General features: G+C 38.2%; 1 protein-coding gene across 4 annotated transcripts in view; it reads left to right on the top strand.

Moving 5' to 3' along the window:
- The window catches only part of PDE4B (phosphodiesterase 4B), a 552,462-nt gene that overhangs the window by 77,947 nt on the left and 457,961 nt on the right, over window positions 1-16,554 (top strand).

Raw genomic sequence — 16,554 nt, 5'->3', positions numbered from 1 at the left:
AGTGTAAAGAAACCTAACAGATTTTTGTATATTGATTTCATACCCTGAAATTATACTGAACTTGTTTAATAATTCTAATAGTTTTTTTTTTTTTTTGATAGAGTCTTTAGGGTTTTCTTTTTTTGTTGTTGTTGTTGTTGTTGCTGTTGTTGTTGCTGTTGTTGCTATTTCTTGGGCCGCTCCCGCGGCATATGGAGGTTCCCAGGCTAGGGGTCCAATTGGAGCTGTAGCCTCCGGCCTATGCCAGAGCCACAGCAACGCGAGATCCGAGCCGCGTCTGCAACCTACACCACAGCTCATGGCAACGCCGGATCGTTAACCCACTGAGCAAGGGCAGGGACTGAACCCGCAACCTCATGGTTCCTAGTCGGATTCGTCAACCACTGCGCCACGACGGGAACTCCTTAGGGTTTTCTTAGTACAATAATATGTCATCTGCAAGTAGTGACAATTTGTTTCCCTTTTTCCTTTCCAATTTGGATGAATTTATTTCTTTTTATTGACTAATTGCTAGGACTTCCAGCAGTACATTGAATTTAAAAAATGGTGAGAATTAGCATTTGTGTCTTGTTCTTGATCTTAGCTTTCAGCGTTTTTACTTTTGAGCATGATGTTAGCTGTGGGCTTGTCATATACAACTTTTATTATGTTGAGATATGTTTAAACTGATTTCAATGAGAGTTTTTAAAATGGTAAATGGATATTAAATTTTCTCAAGTGCTTTTACATTTTTTTAAATTTTTTTACTTTTTGTCTTTTTAGGTCCTCACCCATGGCATATGGAGGTTTCCAGTCTAGGGGTCGAAATGAAGCTTAAGTCACTGGCCTATGCCACAGAGACAGCAATATGGGATCTGAGCTGCATCTGTGACCTACACCACAATTCACAGATCCTTAACCCACTGAAAGGCCAGTGATTTTTTTTAAAATTCTTTTTCTGCATCTACTGAGATGATCATATGACTTTTATTTTTCATTATGTTAATGTGTATATTGCACTGATTTGCTGATGTCGAACCATCCTTGCATCCTTGGGATAAATATCATTTAATCAATGTTTATAATATTTTAAATGTATTGTTGAATTCAGTTTGATAACATTTCTTGGAGGACTTTTGCATCTATGTTCATCAGGGATATTGGTCTAGAATTTTCTTGTGGTATCTTTGTCTGGTTTTGGTATCAGAGCAATCCTAGCATCACAAAATGAGGTTGAAAGAGTTGGCTCCTCTTCTGTTTTTTTGGAGGAGTTTGAGAAGGATTAGTATTAATTCTTCTTTGAATGTTTTATAGAATTCCCTGCTAAAGCTGCCTGGTCGTGGACTTTTGTTTGTTGGGAAAAGTTGCCATTACTGATTCAATCTCCTTACTGATTCAATCTCTTTAGTAGTAATCAGTCTATTCAGATTTTCTATTTCTTCTTCTTTTTTTTTTTCTTAAACTTTATTTATTTATTTATTTATTTGTCTTTTTGCTATTTCTTTGGGCTGCTCCCATGGCATATGGAGGTTCCCAGGCTAGGGGTCAAATCGGAGCTGTAGCCACTGGCCTACGCCAGAGCCACAGCAAGGCGGGATCCGAGCCGTGTCTGCAACCTACACCACAGCTCACGGCAACGCCGGATCGTTAACCCACTGAGCAAGGGCAGGGACCGAACCCGCAACCTCATGGTTCCTAGTCGGATTCGTTAACCACTGCGCCACGACAGGAACTCCTCTATTTCTTCTTAATTCAATCTTGGAAGATTGTATGTTTCTAGGAATTTATCCATTTCTTACAGGTTGTCCAATTTGTTGATGTATAGTTGTTTATAGTAATCTCTTATGATCCTTTGTATTTCTGTGCTGTCAGTTGTGCTATCTCCTCTTTCATCTCTGGTTTTATTTTTTTATTTTATTATTATTTTTTGTCTTTTTAGGGCTATACCTGAGGCATATGGAGGTTCCCAGGCTAGGGGTCTAGTTGGAGCTGTAGCTGGTGGCCTAGGCCACAGCCACACCAGATCCGAGCCTCGCCTGTGATCTACACCACAGCTCATGGCAACGCCAGATCCTTGACCCACTGAGCAAGGCCAGGTATCAAACCCACAATCTCATGGTTCCTAGTCGGATTTGTTTCTACTGTGCCATGGTGGGAACTACTCTCTGGTTTTATTTATTTGAGTCTTCTCTCTTTTTTTCTTGGCTAGTTTGTCAACTTTGTTGGTCTTTCAAAAGAATCACTTTAGTTTCATTGATCTTTTCTTTTTTTTTTTTTTCATAGTCTTTATTTTATTTATTTCCATTCTGATGTTTGTTACTTCCTTTCTTCTACTAACTTTGGGCTTCATTCTTCTTTTTCTAGTTCTTCAAGAGGTAAAGTTAAGTTGTTTATTTAAATTTTTTGTTTCTTGAGGTAGGCATTATTGTTATGAACTTCTCACTTAGATGCTTTTGCTGCATCTCTTAAATTTTGGTACTTTGTATTTCCAAATTTGTCTCAGGGTGTTTGGGGATTTATTTTTTGATTTCTTTGTTGAGCTATTGGTTGTTAGCAGCATTTTGTTTATTCTTCATATTTGGGAGTTTTCCAGTTTTCTTCTTGTAATTGCTTTCTGTTTTCATACTGTTGTAGAAAAGATGTCTCATATGATTTCAATCTTAAATATATTAAGATCTGTTTTGTAGCCTGACATATGGTCTATCCTGGAGCATGTTCCTGCACACTTGAGAAGAATATGTAATCTTTTGCTTTTGGATGTGGTGTTCTGTATAAGATATCTGTTAGTCTGTTAACATAATCCAATCTACCATGTCATCTAAGACCAATGTTTCCTTATTGATTTTCTGTCTGGATGAACTATCCATTGATATAAGTTGGGGTATTAAAGTCTCCTACTATTATTGTATTGCTACTTATTTCTCTCTTTACATCTGTTAATATTTGCTTTATATATTTATGTGCTCCTATTTTGGGTGCATAAATGTTCACAAATGTTATATCATCTGGTTGGGTTGACCCCTTTATCATTGTGTAATATCCTTCTTTGTTTGTTATTAGTGTTTTGTTGATATCCAATTTGAGAGTCCCTTGTATAAAACAAGTTGTTTTTCTCTTGCTGCTTTTGAGATTCTCTCTTTGTCTTTAACTTGTGACATTTTAATTATAATGTGCTTTGGTATACATTTCTTCTAGTTCGTCTCATTTGGAACTGCCTGAGCTTCCTGGATCTGGATGTCTATTTCTTTCCCCAGGTTAGGGAACTTTTAAGCCATTATTTATGCAAATAAGTTTTCTGTCCCTTTCTCTCCTTTCCTTCTGGGATTCTTATAATGGGAATGTCAGTCTGCTTGATGTTGTCCCTATGTCACTTAAGATGTCTTCATTTTTTTCGTTTTTTTTTTTTTTAACTGCTCCCTAGTGGGTGAGTTCCACTGTCCTTTTTGAGTTCACTGATCTTTTCCTATGGTCATCTGGTCTGCTGCAGAAGCCCTCTAGTGTATTCTTCCTTCAGCTTTTGTTATTATATCCTTCAGCTCTGTGACTTCTATTTGGTACTTTCTTCTATTTTCTATCACTGTGTTGAATTTCTCACTCTTTTCATTCATTCTTTTCCCAACTTCAGTGAGCATCTTTGTGGCCATTACTTTGAAATTCTTTATCATGTAAATTATTTCCATTTCATTAAGGTTTTTGGAGATTTTTGCCTTGTTCTTTCATTGGAACATGTTCCTCTCTTTTAGATGAATAAACCATGTCTTAGAGTCTTGAAAGAGTGGCCTTGTGTAGAAGAAAGTTATTCAATCATGCTAGCTAGCTCTTGGTTATCTCTCAACCTTTTGCAATTGTCAGAAAAACTTATTTTATTTTATTTTTATTTTTTGTCTTTTTAGGGCTGCACCCACAGCATATGGCGGTTCCCAGGCTAGGGGTCTAATCAGAGCTACAGCTGCTGGCCTACACCACAGCTCACAGCAACGCCAGATCCTTAACCCCCTAGCAAGGCCAGGGATCGAACCTGCAACCTCATAGTTCCTAGTCAGATTCATTAACTACTGAGCCATGACGGGAACTCCCTGTATTTTATTTTTAATAGCTCCCAGTTTTTGAGGTTGTGCCAAGACTTTTCAGTGTCCCCCAGGGGAGTATCTTGATCAGCATCTAGATTTAGGCTGATTGGAAGCCAGACCCTCATTTGTCAGCTTTAAGGTATGGAAATAGAGGGGTTCCTGTGTGGCAGAGGAAATTAAAGATCTGGCATTGTCACTGCAGTGGCTAGGGTCACTGCTGTGGTATCAGTTGAATCCCTAGCTGAGGAACTTCCACATGCCGCAAGTATGGTAGAAAAAAAAATAGTATGCAAATATATACTGTCCTATGGGACCACACACATTAAGCCCTGCTGGCCAACAGAACAGGTCATCTGGAAGAGCAAGAGTCATAAAAATTGGGGCTCCAGATGAGTGCATAAGCTCCTTTCTAGGAGACATCAGTGAGCTCTAGTGAGGCAGAGGGAGAGCACAAGGATGGCATCCTCAGTTTATGGACCTGAAGGCTCCTTTGTAGACCTCTAGATGTGTGCCACACCGGAAGCCCGTCCCTCAGGCTGAAGCTCCAGGACAAGCAGATAGGCCTCTTTCACAACAAACTGGGGCTGTGTATAGTCTGCTCTCTGTACAGTGCCCGGGGGCTGGATGGTAGCCTGTCTTTCTTCTTACTATATGCCTGTGGGACCCAGGCTCCCTGACTACCAGAGCCAGGTATTCAAGGGGTCTACTCTGGGCAGCAACTGTAAAAACTGGGGCACCAGATATAAATACTGGGGCACAAGACAGATGTAAGAGCTCTGCAAGGGATGCTGGCCCTGTGAAGTGTAGCAGAGGGAGAGTGCATGGATAGAGCCTGCCTTCTGAGTTCTCCAGAAAGGTGTACAGTCATTCAGCCCTTCACTGTGTATTTAATTAAAGGCTTGCCTCCCTGGCAGCCATTGTGCTGACTAGCTAGCAGGACTCCTTCATAGAAAAACTGTGCTTGGGAGTTTCTGTTGTGGCTCAGTGGTAATGAACCTGGCTAGTATGCATGAGGACGTGGGTTCTATCCTTGGCCTCACTCAGTGGGTTAAGGATTTGGCATTGCTGTGAGCTGTGGCATGGATTGCAGACATGGCTCAGATCCTGAGTTGCTGTGGCTGTGGCTTAGGCCGGCAGCTGTAGCTCCAATTCAACCCCTAGCCCAGGAGCTTCCATATATATCATGGGTGTGGCCCTAAATAGTCAAAAAAAAAAAAAGGAAGAAAAAGAAAATACTGTGCTCCTGGGCCTGTTGCTTCTTGCTGAGTCCTCAGGGTGCTAGCTATTTAAAAAACTCTTTCTCTGTTGGTGACAGTCCTGTGGACCTGTGACCATAGGCCTGATGGCTATCAGAGCCAGATGACCTAGAGGTGGCAGCAGCAGCAAAAATCAGGATGCCAGGTGACGGTATAAACTTTTTTCTTCAGGGAGCTGAAGTGGGGTAGAGGAAGAGCACGAAGATTGAATCCACCAGCCTCTGTTCCTTGAGATGCCTCTGGAGGCCTCTAGATATGTGCCAGACCAGAGGTCTGAACCCTCAGGCCAAAGCTCCTGGACAAACAAATAGGCTTCTTTCTCAGAAGGACTGGACCTGCGTTTTAGTCTGTTGTCTGTGCAGTGCCCTGGGGGTGGTAGTCTGCCAAGAACAAATGGGAACATTGCTATAGTTCCTTCAGACCCATGAATGCAGGCCCCCTGGCCTTCGGAGTCCATTCTTTAGGAAGAATATTCTTTTTCACCCATTTTGGACCTTTTAGAGATTCATGGCTATCTTCCACTCTAACTGCTATAGCAAACTTTTTATTTTTGTTTTTTTATTTTTTTTTCTTTTTATGGCTGCACCTGTAGCACATGGAAAATCCCAGGCCAGGGGTTGAACTGGAGCTGCAGGTGCAGCCTACACCACAGCCCCAGATGTGAACCACATCTATGACCTACACTGCAGCATGCAGCAACACAGAATCTTTAACCCACTGAGCATGGCCAGGGATCAAACCTGCAACCTCATGGACACTATGTTGCTATGTTGGGTTCTTAACAAGCTCAGCCACAGCGGGAACTCCAATATAGTAAGCTTTTTAGATATTACCTAAATTTATATTGAAATATAAAGGTCTTTCAGTAGCTAAACAATTTCAAAGAAGGAAAATAGAGAAGTTATATTAACTGATCTGAAGACAACGTGATGGTATGAATAGACACTAAAGACCAGTGGAACATAAGAGAGAGTATGCATACATATTTTAGAGTATAGTGCCTAAGTAATTACATGAAAGTAAAGATAGTATTTTCAACTGTTAGTGCTGGATGTTTTAACATGCACATGGGGAAAATAATCTGAATCATAACTCAGGCCATATACTAAAAATCTCAAAATGGAGTTTATACCTATATTGGAACTTAAATATAAATATTCTAGTAGAAAATGTACACTAATCTGGAGTTCCCATTGTGGCTCAGTGGGTTAAGGACCCCATGTAATCTCTGTGAGGATGTGGGTTCCATCCCTGGACTTGCTCAGTGGGTTAAGGATCTGGGCATTGCCACAGCTACAGCATAGGTTGCACATGTGGCTCAGATACAGTGTTGCTATGGCTGTGGCATAGGCCTGCAGCTGCAGCTCCGATTCAACCCCTAGCTCAGCCCTACCAACTTCCATATGCTGCAGGTGTGGCCATAAAAAGAAAAGAAAAGAAACATATGAAAAGATGCTCAACTTTATTTGTAATTAGGGAAATGTATATCCCAACTATGATAAGCTACCATTACACTTCCACTGGAATGGTTAAAAGAAGCAAACAAACAAATCCTGATAATGTCAAGTTTCGACAAGGATACAGAGTATTTGAAATTCTCATACCCTGCCAAGGAAAATGCAAAATAGTTTAGACACTTTGGTAAAAAATTTGGTAGTTTTTAAATGAAATTGAATATGCATTTACCAAATGACTCAGCTATCCCAGTCCTAGGTGTTTACCCAAGATAAATGAAAACATATTTTTTTTACAATATTTTTATTATATTTGAATGTTTTACTGAAACTTTTTTTCATAGTAGCCCCAAATCCCAAACACCCCAATGTCTATCAACTGATTAATGGATAGAAAATGTGGTATACCCATACCACAGAATGCCACTCAACGATAACAATAAAACTGTTGATACATGTGACAACATGGTTTAATCTCGAAAGTATGCTGAATGAAATAACACATGGAAGTTTACATTCTATATTATTTTACTTATATTAAATTCTAGAAAAGGCAAACTTACAGAGACAGAAAGTATATTGATGGGTGCCAGAAGCTGGTTGTAGAAGAAGGGATTTATTGCAGTGGGCAGGCAAGAACTCTTTGGGATGAGAGAGATATTCTGTGTCTTAATTGTGTTGATATTACAGAACTTTGTACATTAGTTAAAGTTAGTGAATTTTAATATGTTATTTTGAGTTCAGGCGTGTTGATTTTTAGGATGGCACTTTAACAACTGAATAAATATTGGCATAACATTGTCATTGGCCTTATCTCCCACCACACACAAACATTAATTTCATATGGACCATAGTATTTAATATAAAGAACAAGCTTATAAAACTTTTGGAATAACAGGTAGAAAAAATATCTTGTGCCTTTGGGTGGCACAGATCTTAGAACATAAAATACACTAAACATAAAAGCAAAAATTTGTAAGTTGAGTTCACTAGTATTAAACTTCTTGGAGTTCACATTGTGGCTTGGTGGATTATGAACCTGACTGGCATCCATGAGGATACAGGTTTGATCCCTGGCCTTGCTCAGTGGGTTAAGGATCCGGTGTTGCTGTGACTTGTGGTGTAGTTTGCAGATGTGGCCTGTATCCTGCATTCCTGTGGCTGTGGCATAGGCCTGTGGCTGCAGTTCCAATTCGACCCCTACTTGGGAACTTCCATATGCTGCAGGTATGGCCCCAAAAAGCAAAAAACCAAACCAAACCAAACCAAGCCAAAACAAAAAACTTTTCACTGAAAACCACTTTTATTAAACTGAATACATATGCCGCAAACTGGAGGAGATATATCTAACAAAAGATGTGTATCAGTATATAAGGCATGCCTAAAAAATTAGTAATGAAAATACAAATAACTCTATTAAAATAGTCAATGTATTTGATTAGACATTTCATAAAAATGATATGCAAAATGTCAGTAACACATGACAAAGTTTCAAAATTATTAATTATCTGGGAAATTCAAATTAAAACCACAACTTGATACCATCTCAAACCTCGTAAAATGTCTAAGGTTTAAAAAAATAAAAAGGACATTACAAGAACGTGTAGCTGCTGGAATTCTCATATATTGTTTGTTATCATATGAAATATTAAAATCCCTGTGGAAAACTGCTTAGGAGTTTCTTTTAGATTTAAACATACTGTGTGATTATATTCAGAAATTTCACACATAGGTAATTCCTAAGAGGATTAAACATGTGAACACACAAAAACTTGTAGAAAATCTTTGTAGCAGTTATATTCATAATACCCCCAAATGGTAACAACTCAATTGTCTTTCAGGAGAAAGGATGAACAAATTTTGATAAATTTATAAAGTGACTCCACTATATATATATATATTTACAGCAATATACATAAAAGAAAAGAATGAACTGCTGTTAGATGTGACAAAACAGATGGAACTCAGTGACATTAAGCTGAACAGAAGAAACGAAGCAAAGGAGAACAGACTGTATCATTGAATATATGATATTGTGATAGAAATTTTTATTTTTAGAAATTTTATTAGTGGCTTAATTTTTTTTTTACTAGAAACTGCATTTTTTACTGGGTTCTTTTTTCATTATTGAATTTATTAACTTTACTAAGATATGATCATTATTGATCAATTTTTCCTGGATCACACTGTATCTTTTCGTTCTTTTTCAATGTTCTTTTATTTCTAGAAAGTTATCTTAAATTATACCTTTAGATATTTGCCTCTTATTAATGCTTTTTTATTTTTTGATTCCTCTTTTAGAGATGCTAATTATGTGTTGCTTATTTTCCTTTTTTGTCATTATTTCTGTAATCCTTTTAAACTCTTTTTTCATTTTCCATTTATTTAGCCCACTTTGTGTAAGTCTATTTCCTAGTATGTTTTTAGCATGGCCAATTCACCCTTTTGCTGCTTCCAATTTGGCCTTTATTTCTATGTCAGTTTTATTATGTGCTTCACTTCTTCATTAAACTCTGTCAATTCATGTTATCATGTTTTATCTTCTCTTGGCGTTCTGCACATCATTCATTTGATGATACTTATTAAATGTCTTCTACTATATATTAGACAGACACTTCTCATAATTGTTGTGTCTCTTTGTGATATTATACAAGTGATCTCTCATTTTTTCTCTCTTTTGTACACACTCTACACACAGTTTAATAGCAATGTGCTTGATTACAATTTTTATCTAGTTTCATGATAGTATTTTTTCTAGTGGTCTTAATCTTTCATTTATTTACTTTTTTATTCATTCATTCTATTTGTTCATTCATTTGCTTGCCTAGCTTATGTCCTTTCCATTTTGATTCTTATTCATCTTTGAGTGAAATGAGTTCTCGGCTAGTGATTTGTTGGAGGTTGGTATAAAGGTGGGGTCAGGTTTGTTCTAGGAATGAAGAGAATTCTCCTTTTGTCATAGGATTGAGTGTATGCCTGATTTATTTTAGATATTTTTGTTCCCAGCTAACATAAATTGGCTCTGCAGTGTTGTTTTTATTTTGAATCCCACATGCAGGAAATACTCTAATTTTTTTGCTGAAAAGGCCTCTAAAGATGTTAATCTCATTGTGTAGCCATTCAAATCAAGCTTCTATCTCTGTCACGTTCTGAAGCCTCTTCTTTTCAAAGCTGGTAATGACCTCCTAATTTCTCTGTTTGGTAATCACTCTCAGTTCTTGCTTGACCTTTTTGTGTCATAAGACCTTGTGGATTGTGCCTCCTTCTTAAAACTCCCTGATTTCTGTCACTGTTGCCTCCTTGCTTTCAGTCTTACTATCCTTCTTTCAAAATTCTCTTCTTTAGTTTACTTTCTTCTTGCCATAAGAACACATTTTTCTAAAGTGCAGAGCTGAACCTTTTAGTTCCCTGTTTACGTTCTTTAAAAACCATTCCCACCTCCGTTAGATATGGAATAAAGTCCCTACCATTTGGCATTACATTAAAAGAATAGCATGTTCTGTCTCGTACCCATCTTTCCAATTGTGTTTTCTATTTGCTCTTCTCCCTTCAGTTCCTATTTTTCAGGGCTGTGCAAACTAGATATAATTCACCAAACATACCATAATGTTGAATGTCTCAATGATGTTTCTTCCAACTGGATTATCCTTCCAGCTCTTTTTCTCTGGGGAGATCCATTCATCCCTCAAAGCCATGCTCTGGTATAAATCTATAATCCTCTTATTCATGCTAATCAATCCCTTTCTTGCATTTCTTCTCTATGGAATGAATAATGTTCACTATCACACATTGAGCATGGCAGTGTCCTAGACTGTGAGGTCTTTGCTAGGCAAACTAGGTATCTTCTGTTGGGAGCAGTGCCTGTCAAACAGTAAACCTATACTCTTTTATTTTCTTTAAGTAAATGAATAAATTTCTGGTAAAATTTAGACTTAAGGGCATTGCCTCATTTCCTGTTAGGCACTTAAAAACTGGGTCCCCATACTGTGCAGTAGAAGAAAAATAATGTATTGGGGAAAATAAATAAATAAATAAATAAACCCAAAAAACCCCCACCCCCAAACATAACCAGATGATCATGAAACAGGAGAACTGAAGAAATAAAGGTGGTTTTCCCTCACTATTACTTATGTTAATGAGAAATGATCAGGTGATCTTAGAAAGAATTGGAAAATTTTATTTGAGCTAATTTTGAGGCTTATGACTGTGAAGAGCATTTCCGAAAACTCTGAGAATTGTTCTGTCAGTTAGGTGTTGAGATACAGTTTATATAAGTTTTTTGAGACATAAGGCGTTGCATCAGATGATGTATTATGGACAGTTTACACAATCCAGATCTAAGCATCATCCTGGTGGGTCATGAGACCTCTTATAAGATCAAGAGGAAATGTTATCTTTAAAGAGGTGTCTTGTTGCTAGGAGGATGCTGCTGTTTATGGTTGAGCAGGTCTTCCTGCCAATAGGGAGGTCAGATGGATGCATAATGCAGACTCACAGTGCACAGCGGAGGAGAGGGGAGGCCAAAGGGCAGAGAAGAATTTTTGCATTTAAGTTTTTCTTATCTTGCTGTGAAATCTAAGACGCTTAATATAGTCTTAGACTTAATGTGATTGACAAATAATAATGGTAGTTATTTTATCATCATCTTAGCAAAGATAAAAAAGATGACAATACTATCTAAATTAAATTATAATAATTTCCTAAGAAGTGAGTAGGAACATCTGTGTAACCTTTGCATTCTGTCATTCAGTTTGAAACCTAACCGAGGTGTTGATGGATTAGTGGTTGGCATAGGTGCCTTCCATTCTGTTTGAAACTTGTTCATAGTTTTACAAAAATTTGATCTATATAGTCACATATATATATGTGTATACATGCATACACACATATATACATATATATACACATGTGTGTGTGTGTGTGTGTGTGTATATATATATATATATAGAGAGAGAGAGAGAGAGAGAGAGAGAGACAACCCGTAAAGCAGAGGTAAGGCCAAAAGACTATTTGTTGTTATTTAACTTTATGATAGAAGAGAGAAGTAGGTACTGCTTCTTAGTCATTAAATACTGAGGATCCATATTCTATATTACATTCATGGCTGTATATTAATTTTCCACTATAGTTATTTCCTAAAATCATCCATGAACAGACTATATTTAAAGGACTGAGAATGTATGCTATTTCAGACACTATATTATTTCCTCATCTTATGATTTACCGTTTTGTAAGGATTGTAATATTTACCTTGTCACAATCATCTTGACCCCTTTCTCAGATCTCTGGAGACTGTCTTTCCCCTGTAAAGCAGTTGTTATATTCTCTCGGTAATAAGAAAATTCAGGCACAAATAGCTCTAAAGCACAGTTATAAAAGGTCGTGTTATTTCAGCTGTGTTTTTTCAAAAGGAAAGGAGATGAAAGAGGGCATCTTCATGGTGAGGTGTCAAGAGATAAGACTTACCTGAAGGAGTTCCCCTCATGGCTCAGCAGTAATGAACCTGACTAGTATCCATGAGGATGCAGGTTCCATCCCTGGCCTTGCTCAGTGGGTTAAGGATCTGGTGTTGCCATGAGCTGTGGTGTAGGTCGCAGATGTGGCTCAGATCCCAAGTTTCTGTGGCTGTGGCTGGCAGCTGTAGGTCCAATTCGATCCCTAGCCTGGGAAATTCCATGTGCCACAGGTGCGACCCTAAAAAAACAAAACAAAACAAAACAAAAAAAAAAAACTTAACAGAAATGTTTTGATGGGTTCCTGATTCAGCAAACCACTTAATGAGAACCTAGTACATACAAGACCTTGCCAGGCCTCACCCACTATTTCATTTAATCCTCATGATAACTGTGAGATAGGCAACACTGTGTCTGTTTTTATAAAGAAGAACACAGGGTCCGAGGGGTCAAGCAAATTGCCGAACTCCCACAGTTAGTATGTGATAGTTGGAATCTCAGCATAGAATTATCTGCATCCAGTTTCAGAGAGCTTTCCTTTAAACAACTACCGCTTGCCTTGAATATAGTTTATATTGGAGAATCTCCAAATGCTTATCTCTAAAACCAGAAATATTACTGCTTCTGTCATGCCAAAGCATGCAGCATTTTGCCCATGTTTGATGTTGATCATATATGATGGCAGCCACATCAAAAGTATATACAGCACATCGTTGTTTCTCACCAATACAAGTACAGGATTAGAAGGATCAAATGACTTATTAAGGATTCTGTAGTCACTGATGGGGCTCTGACTGTTAAACATCAGTGAAATGAAGTCTTGTTTTGTTTGGGAACTGACTCTTCTTTACCTTCCTGATAAAAGTTTACTTATCTTACAAGAGCAGAGTTCAGATTTATCTTCTCTGAAGTCTTTCCTGGTCCTCCCAATAAACTTCCTGTATGTTGTTGCCACCTGTGTGATATCACTGGTTGTATTAATTGTCCATTCCCACTCTGCTGCTTTACTTAGATTATTCAGCTATTGCAGACAGAATTCATGCCTTTTCTTGTGTTTTCTTAGGGCCTACACAGTATATGGCCCTTGGTAGGGCTCAGTGAATGGTTGTCAGATAAATGAATGAATGAGTACCTGAGTACATGAATTCATAAATGAATTGCTTTGTGCTGAAGTCTTTGTGTGTGTGTTTTAGAATGTTCTCTAATATATAAATAAACTTCTGCTGAAAACAAAACAAATAGAAAAAAACCCCTTTAGGAGTTCCTGTCGTGGTGCAATGGAAACAAATCTGACAAGGAACCATGAGGTTGCAGGTTTGATCCCTGGCCCTGTTCAGTGGGTTAAGGATCTGGTGTTGCCATGAGCTGTGGTGTAGGTTGCAGATGCGGCTTGGATTTGGCATTGCTGTGGCTCTGGCATAGGCCGGCAGCTACCTCCGATTAGACCCCTAGCCTGGGAACCTGCATATCCTATGGGTGTACCTCTAAAAGGACAAAAAGACACAAAAACACTCAAACACCCCCCCCCCGCCTTTAATTTAGAGGTAGTAAATGTAAGCTCTGGAGGGGAACAAAATATGAACCAAATCCAGGTTCCTGGAATTTTAGTTTTAGTTATGCCATCATTAGGTGAACGCCAAGTCATTTTTTATACATTTTATATTTCATCTGCAAAAGGAGGGAATCCATTTGGCAAATATTATAATGATGGCACTTGAATCAATGAACTTTGAAAAACACTGCTCTAAGGAAGTAACCAGGGGAGGGGGTCATTATAGGTAGTATTGCAGTGTTCTCAAACCTTTCCAACTGGAAGAACCTGAGGATTATAACCTGGGAAGAGCATCTCAGAAAACTATGAGAACTGTTTTGCCTGTTAGAAGCTGAGACACAGTTTATCATATAAAATCTTCCCCAGAATATAAAGTGGGCTAAAATTGAGAATTCGTGATTGCCAAGCATCACCGTCTTCTAATACCTGCTCAGTCTCTTCTCTCATCCCTTGTATATCAAGTATATTAGGTACTTGTCAAATTCATGAATGAGTCCATTCTTAGGGTGAGGTCTAATTTTGCATCTTTAAAAATAAGCAAGGAGGAGTTCCCGTAGTGGCCCAGTGGAAATGAATCTGACTAGCATCCATGAGGACGCAGGTTTGATCCTTGGCCTCACTTAGTGGGTTAAGGATCCGGCATTGCTGTGAGCTGTGGTATAGGTTGCAGACTTGGCTGAGATCCTGAGTTGCTGTGGTTTAGGCCAGTGGCTACAGCTCCGATGAGACCCCTAGCCTGGGAACCTCCATATACCGTGGATACTGCCCTAAAAGGACAAAAAAAAAAAAAAAAAAAAAAGAAAAAAAAAGAAAAGCAAGGAAATTATAATTTCTGAATATGAAGATACTTAAAGACCAATAAAAATGTATCTATATGTTTCTTGTGCTCTGTCAAAACAATGTTACATGACTTCCTGGTATTGCCATATTAGTTTCAGTCTTGTGCTTTTGAGAGAGTTCCTCTTTTTTTCACATGTTCAACCTCAATCTGACCCCAGCCTTTTAGTAGGGCCGGGACAGATTGCTTGGCCCAAATTTGGGTGTCTGCATTTAAGATCCAGTTAATTCAGTTAAATCAGTAAATGTCATGCCATTAATTCACTTGAGGTCCTGGGAAGTTTCCTCACATTTTTGGGATCTTCCTCCTAGGAAGTCTTTAATGATGTAAGATTCGTATTTCTGAGACAGGGGCACACATTGTGTGTGCTTGCTTGCTTGAAATAATAAGGAACTTTGTTATTTCAGTTTTCTTCACAAGAAAGGACAAATTTTAATTTGATGATGAGTGTTTGGGGTCTTTGAGCCAGAAAAGACTTTGACCAAAATCTTCTCTATCTCTCATATGTCCCCTGAAACATGTTTGAATTGGTGGATAATTCAAAAAAGCCTAGGGGTGTAGCACTTGTGAATGAACATCAAGAGTCTTCTGTATGAACTTAAAATTATTTTAGATATTGAAGCGAAGACCTAATTTAGAAGAAAATATGTGTGAACTCTTGCTCAAGCATAAGAGAAAGCAGAGGCAAATTATTATGCCATTTTAGTCATTTTAAGTCTACAGTTGTTACATATAGTTGAAGTTTTTCAATTTGATGTAAATTTGTATGCAGTTACATAAAAGAGTAGCTTTTCATAGGCTCCATATGTTCTTCAGGCAACAGAATTTTATCTCTTTTTTGTTTCATTGTTTTTTTTAAAAAAGATCTGGTTCCTTTCTTGTCCTGAAATCCCACTTTGGTGTGCCATTATCTTCTGTCTTTTGGCCCTAACCCATCCTTATTTACTGCTTGTTCTCTGAGAAATGATGGTTGCAGTTTCCAAGAGGAAAATGGTTATTTAACTGCCTGAGCACTGCAGGCCTAGTGCTGGGGTCTAAATTCTGTCTCTGGCCTTTCCTATGTGAGTGAATTTGGATGAGTCGTTTACTCTTCAGGATTCTCACCTGTAAAATGGAGACAAAATAGTTGTGAAAATTACAGGAGATAATGCATTTAGAGACTATGGAATAGTGCCCACCACAAGGCTATTAGTATCCATCCCTATTGTAACAGTGCATGTACTGTCAGCCTTGGTTATTAGTGAGCGGACGTTGGTAGTTGACCAGGCATTCTGGTTCTGTCTCCTGCCCCCTCCCAAATGTCGCCTTTGGGTTATTACAGTTTTCATGCACCCAGGAAGAAGCCTAGAATATATCTATTTCCTTGACTCAAACACTTTCCAGGAAATATTTATTGCTTGGCAAGGGAATTAAAAAAAAATGACTAGCCATATTCACTTTGAGCTTCTGAAACATTGGAAACTATGCATTCTTACAAATAAATTTATAATGAATATATTGCAAATAAGAGAAAGTTAATGATGGGCTAAGACCTTGCAACACATAGGGGAAGTCAGTAAAGGCTTCTCTGAAGAAACGACACGTCAGCTGAAGTCTGAAAAATGAATTAGGCAGGCAAAATGGAGAGATTATTACAGTGCAGGAAAAGTCCTGAGGCCAAGAAAGCGTATTGGGTAAATGCTAAATGCAGTTTGGCTGAAGATAAATGAGTGAAAGGGGACCATAATGTGGAGTAAGTGGGGGGCGAGCATAGGAGCCGCCATAGGAAGTTGAGGCTAAAAAGCCAAGCTAGGACTGGATCTGGAGGGACTGGCATGTCCCATGAAGGGCTGTGAATTATCCTAAAGAAGAATGTAAAGCAGGAAGGTCATATAAGGAATTTTGCATTTTTAAAAGTTCATCCTGGAGGATACTTACGGAGCAGAAGGGCTTCTTTCTTTGTTTCTTAAATA

The sequence above is a fragment of the Sus scrofa genome, chromosome 6, assembly GCF_054392235.1.
Source record: "Sus scrofa isolate SSC_HxYL_T2T_F1_AM1 chromosome 6, Sscrofa_HxYL_maternal_Yorkshire_Landrace_v2.0, whole genome shotgun sequence".
Classification (NCBI taxonomy): Eukaryota; Metazoa; Chordata; class Mammalia; order Artiodactyla; family Suidae; genus Sus; species Sus scrofa.
Note: the sequence above shows the minus strand (reverse complement) of the source record. Positions and strands in the feature narration are given on the sequence as shown.